This window comes from Perognathus longimembris, chromosome 3, assembly GCF_023159225.1.
Source record: "Perognathus longimembris pacificus isolate PPM17 chromosome 3, ASM2315922v1, whole genome shotgun sequence".
In the NCBI taxonomy this organism is placed as follows: Eukaryota; Metazoa; Chordata; class Mammalia; order Rodentia; family Heteromyidae; genus Perognathus; species Perognathus longimembris.
The window spans coordinates 49,782,603-49,788,755 of record NC_063163.1 but is presented as its reverse complement, the minus strand read 5'-3'; the positions used below and the strand labels follow the sequence as shown (position 1 = coordinate 49,788,755).

Here is a 6,153-nt window from a genome sequence, read left to right as displayed (position 1 = left end):
GAGGATGAGAAAGTACAGCAGTGGACGCTGTGTTGAAAGTGCACTATACAACTGGTAGGTGGAGATGGAAGGGAGGGACTAGTTGAGAATGAGGGGAGGGATGACACTGTTCAAAAAAAATGTGCTCTTTACCTGACTTATATAACTGTAATCCCTTTGTACATCACCTTTATAATAATAATTTTTAAAAAACAGCCACTCAATTGTTTGCTGACAACTCAAATCCTATCTCAGTAGACAAATTTGCTTGGCACAGGGTGGATGAGTGGCACAGATTGAACTAGACTATTCATTTCTCTTCCCTGCAATGTGTGCTAAAATTGAAACGAGGTTCTTAGACCATGGGTCTAGAGTCCCACCTTAGGTCTAGCCACTAAACCTCCGTATACCAAATAAAGAAACCTGATGAGGGAAAGAGAAAGGGGATTTATTACATGGCAGCCACAGGAAGGCAGCACTTCGGTACATCTTCAGCCATCTTCCAAGGTACATATTGCTCTTGGTTTAAATAGGAATAATTGAGGACAAGGATTGCTTCTATTTTCATTTTTCAAGGTACTGGTGATTTAACTCAGGGCCTTTGCACATACTAGATAGCAATTGCTCTACCACTTGAGCTACATCCCAACTTTTTTTATTTTGTAATCCTAGGGCTTGAATTCAGGGCCTAGGCGCTACCCGTGAGCTCTTTTTGCTCGAGGCTAGCACTCTATCGCTTTGAGCCACAGCACCACTTCTGATTTTCTGGCGGTTAATTGGAGCCAAGAGTCTCATAGACTTTCCTGCCCAGGCTGGTCCTGAACCATGATCCTCAGATTTTAGCTGCCTGGGTAGCTCGGATTACAGTTGTGCCACCAGTACCTGACTGTCCCAACTTTTTTGTTCATATTTTGTTTTTGAGACATGTTCTCCATAGCTTTGTCAGAAGTAGCCTTAAACTCAAGATCTTTCTGCCTCTGCCTGCAGAGAAACCCATTTTCTTTAGGATATAAATATTGTCTGTGTTTTATAATTAATTTTCTTTTTCCCCTTGCATGATTTAAGAAACTTCCACTTCATCCTTTTCCAGAAAAATAGAAAGTTACTGTAGTGAGGGCAGATGTTGTTTGGTGGCTGTGAGGCTTAAACTCAGGTATTCATGCTTGCTTGATTTGCTTTCCCAGTGAGTGCTCTACCACTTGAGTCATACTTCTAGCCTGCTTGCTTTAAAAAAAATTATTGTTATTATAAAGGTGATGGCACAGAGCGGCTATAGTTACATAAGTCAGGGAAATAGTACATTTATTTCAGGGCAATGTCACCCCTTCCTCCTCTCCTCTCCTCCCCATTTTTCCCTCCTCCTGTCTGCTTTTATACAGAAAGAAATTTAACAAACTTTTCTTCCTGAGCTAGCCTTGAATCATGATTCTCCAGATTTCAACTTTCTGAGTAGCTAGGAGTACAAGGATGAGTCACACTAGTCACTGGCACTCAGCTTATTTTGTCTTTTGAACACTTGGAATGTAATTAGATCTGTATCCAAAGTTGGCAATTGGAAAAATATCATCATTATGATTGTCCTTCCTTATTTGTGGGGGATTGGTTCCAGAAATTCTATTTCTACCAAAATCTATGGCTACTCAGCCAGGTACCAGTGGCTTATGCCCATAATTGTAGCTGTGTGTCCACCCCAGCACCAAATCTCATATGGTTGTGCATTTCTGTCACTTACATGCCACTTGGACATCAGGCATATAAAAATAGAAGAAATGGATGGGTGAAAGACATTTCACCTAGCAGAAGTGCTAGGAATAGAGAAGAGAGAAGTCTAATAAGAACAGCATGTTAAGGAAGAAATACTCCTGTGTTCAACTCTTGGTTTTCCATGTGGAGCCTGTTCAAGTGACTAAGGAACGAGCCCTACACATGTAGGGCCCTACACGTGTAGGGCTCTGCACATGTCTAAACATGTGAAGCAGTATTGGCCCCAATCTATTTCTCTCATTGCAATTTGTTTGCATTATCCAAGACTCAGGAGTCACTCATTCTATAACTCTATCTTTCTAAGACACACTGGATAAAAATATTGGCACATTTAACCCCAACTATTCCTACTTATATTCCTACAATATCTTATATATCTTAAGGAAATATAACAAGTTGATTTCCACCCAGCCCTTCATATTGTTGTCCCAAATTTTTGTCCAGTTTTTTTCTCAGTGGGCAATATTATCTTTTGCATATACCATGATATAGAGATAGATAGATAGATGACAGATAGATAGATAGATAGATAGATAGATAGATAGATAGATAGATTATAGATAGATAGAAAGGGAGAGGGAGGGGGAGGGAGAGAAGCAGCACTGACCGACAGAAACAAGTGGGATAAAAATCAGATCCTTGTGTGCCATCTACGTTATAGGAGAGGGTCTGTGAGGAAGAGACAAGGAGCACAGGTTATGTAGTATTTGGAGACAGGCCCCCTTTGCATAAAGTGAACCCCCCTCCCAAAGAAAATAGGTTCATCTGCTAGCTTCAGGATAGATGATAATTGTCCAAAACAAGTCAGTAATGTCTAATTGGCCACTGAAAATGGATATAGACACTAAAAAGTACCTACTGAATTTGATTATTTGAAAATCCTAGAAATATCAACAAGATCAGCCCCAGTAGGCTGACAGGGAAAAGTCACAGAGCAGACAATTGAGAAATGAGCTAGATGAGAGGGAGGGTACAAAAATTGAATAAACTACTCTCTAAGAAACTTACAGAGGCCGCGGGGCCCACCCGGCCTGAGCCCAGCCACTCCGGCCCCCGCGGCCCCCCGCGCCCCTCGGCGACCATGCCACGCCGGCTGCGGGGCCTCTTCCAGACGCTGGACAGCGACGGGGACGGCGTGGTGGACATCGGAGAGCTGCAGGCCGGCCTGGCCCGCGTGGGCCTGCCCCTGGGCCGGGACACCGAGGAGAAAATTTTTGATACTGGAGATACCAACAAAGATGGGAAGCTGGATTTTGAAGAACTTTCGAAGTACCTTAAAGAACATGAGAAAAAAATGAAATTGGCTTTTAAGACTTTGGACAGAAATAATGATGGAAAAATTGAGGCTGCATAAGTTGTCCAGTCTCTCAAGACCCTGGGTCTAAATATTTCTGAACAACAAGCACAATTGATTCTAGAAAGCATTGATGCCGACGGGACCATGACGTGGATTGGAATGAATGGAGGGACTACTTCTTATTCAATCCTGCTTCAGACATCCAGGAAATTATTCGTTTCTGGAAGCATTCTACAGGGATTGACATAGGGGACAGCTTAACGATTCCTGATGAGTTCACAGAAGAGGAGAAGTCTGGGCAGTGGTGGCAGCAGCTGTTGGCCGGAGGCGTCGCTGGGGCTTTCTCTCGAACAAGCACTGCCCCTCTAGATCGCTTGAAGGTCATGATGCAGGTTCATGGTTCAAAATCAATGAACATATTTGGTGGCTTTCGGCAGATGGTAAAAGAAGGAGGTATTCGTTCCCTTTGGAGAGGAAATGGCACAAATGTCATTAAAATTGCTCCAGAGACAGCTGTGAAGTTTTGGGCATATGAACAGTACAAGAAGTTGCTTACTGAGAAAGGACAGCAAATACGAACCTCTGAGAGCTTTATTTCTGGTTGGAGCCATCACACAGACGTTTATCTATCCCATGGAGGTTTTGAAAACCTGGCTAGCAGTTGGCAAAAGTGGGCAATATTTTGGAATATATGATTGTGCCAAGAAAATTTTGAAACATGAAGGCACTGGGGCTTTTTACAAAGGTTATGTTCCCAATTTGCTGGGCATCATACCTTATGCAGGCATCGATCTCCCTGTGTATGAGCTCTTGAAGTCCTATTGGCTGGAAAATTTTGCAGAAAACTCTGTCAACCCAGGCGTCATGGTGTTGCTGAGCTGTGGGGCCTTATCTAGCACCTGCAGGCAGCTGGCCAGTTATCCTTTGTCTCTGGTGAGGACTCGAATGCAGGCTCAAGCCATAGTGGAAGGAACTGAGCAGTTGAACATGATAGGCCTCTTTTGCCGAATCATTTCCAAAGAAGGAATACCAGGACTCTACAGAGGCATCACCCCAAATTTCATGAAGGTGCTTCTTGTTGTAGGCATCAGTTATGTGGTATATGAAAATATGAAGCAAACTTTAGGTGTCAACCAGAAATGACAAGTTGAACTTTCTGCTTTGGCATGATATGAGTGAAAATTTCCACATTCTCTACAGTGACTTCTAGAATTGCAACAAGACCACGGTCAAAGCAGCTATATATTATTTTTTTTGTACAAAAGGGAAGCATCTTATCAGTGATCATTTCAAACATTTGGGCTCAATTCTATATTATATAGTCAGCAAATCTTTTTTAAATCATAGTTATATATATATATATATATATATATATATATGTTTTGGAAAAACCACAAAACTACACTTTTCTGATTAATCTTTTTATAGATCAGTACCCTGAATGATATATCTGAAATTGTACCTGCTTAGACTGTATTTGTTTTGTATGGTAGAATTGTCATTCACTGATCTTTGTTTTCTGGTTGGTTCAAATTTATGCCATTCCTTGGTATCCAAATGTCTTTATTTTTAAAGATCAGTACAATGATCAGAATATCTTGAGGCTGAATTTATTTTATATATTTTAAATGTCTTAATAGACTGAAAATTTTCCTCATAGAACCATTAATTGAAAAATCAGTGTATATAAATTATACTTTATGGGGCTGGGGATATAGCCTAGTGGCAAGAGTGCCTGCCTCGGATACCCGAGGCCCTAGGTTCGATTCCCCAGCACCACATATACAGAAAACGGCCAGAAGCGGCGCTGTGGCTCAAGTGGCAGAGTGCTAGCCTTGAGCGGGAAGAAGCCAGGGACAGTGCTTAGGCCCTGAGTCCAAGGCCCAGGACTGGCCAAAAAAAAAAAATAAATAAAATAAAATAAAAAAAATATATATATATATATACTTTATAACAGCTATGTAAGTAGTATAGAGTTTATATTCTTGTCTTTCTATAAACAGAGTAGGAATGAATTCAAGGACAAATTTATACAGAGCAACAATGAGATCATATTTATTTCAATGTCATCATTTTTCCATTTTACTTTCATTATTATTTGGTTTCTGGAGCTGTACACTGATGATCTTATGTTACTGTTAAATTATCTACTTGAAAAAAATGAATTGCGAGATTCTGTTTATTCTGCCATTGCTTGGACAAGGTTTTCTCAAAGCAAATCTTTCTGACTTGCATCTGTGTCGGAATCGCATCCTTAGTTTCCTACTCTTTGAATCAGATTCTGTTTTAATCAGGAAGCCTTCTTGGGACCATTTGTCATAATCTGAACTTCCTCTCCTAGTGACGTGAAGCATTGATTGCGAGTGAATGGCACGCTGCTCTCCTCTTCCCTGCTGAATTGTTTCCAACCTGCCATTCATAATATGAGCAGCAGAAAGCAGAGAAGAGTACACACAAATAGTAATACATATGAGTCATATACATTAAACCCTTATATTTAAATGATAGGCCAAATGTGCAAAGCATATATTATCTACATTTTCACTTATCTCAAGTTTTAGGGACACAATAGAATCCTCACTTTATAATAGTGGTAGGCTTCAGAAGCCATTTTTTTTTTGTAGTCAGTTCTTTTTCTTTGCGAGTTTGAGTGCTTAGAACCTAGAAAGATATTTATTAATTGAAGATGTTTGATTTCTTAACTTCGGTTCACAAACTTATTTGATTTATTTTTATAGGTGGCTAACATTTTCATGAAAATCTAGTCACACAATAGGCACTTGCTTCCTTTGAGCCTACCTCTTTTATCTTTTGAAGCAAACAGAAAAGATAGAAGTGTGAAACATGTTAGACTATATAGTAATATGTTCCTTATGCTCAATACATGTCTCAATATTTTTATACAAGATATGATAAACCTGAGACTCTATTTTATCTTCAGTGTTATTTGTACTTTTTGGAGTAAAACACATAAAAAGACAATATTAAAGTCCATGATTAGTGCTTTCTTTTTTGTAACTCATAAAACTATGAAAATGAATAATTGTGCCAGAATTCTTTAAAATTTCAAACTTAGGGGCTGGGGATATGGCCTAGTGGCAAGAGTGCTTGCC

At 39.9% G+C, this 6,153-nt stretch overlaps 1 pseudogene; it reads left to right on the top strand.

Moving 5' to 3' along the window:
- Window positions 1–2,824: 2,824 nt before the first annotated feature.
- On the top strand, window positions 2,825–4,699 carry LOC125347602 (annotated as a pseudogene).
- The last annotated feature ends 1,454 nt before the right edge of the window (window positions 4,700–6,153 follow it).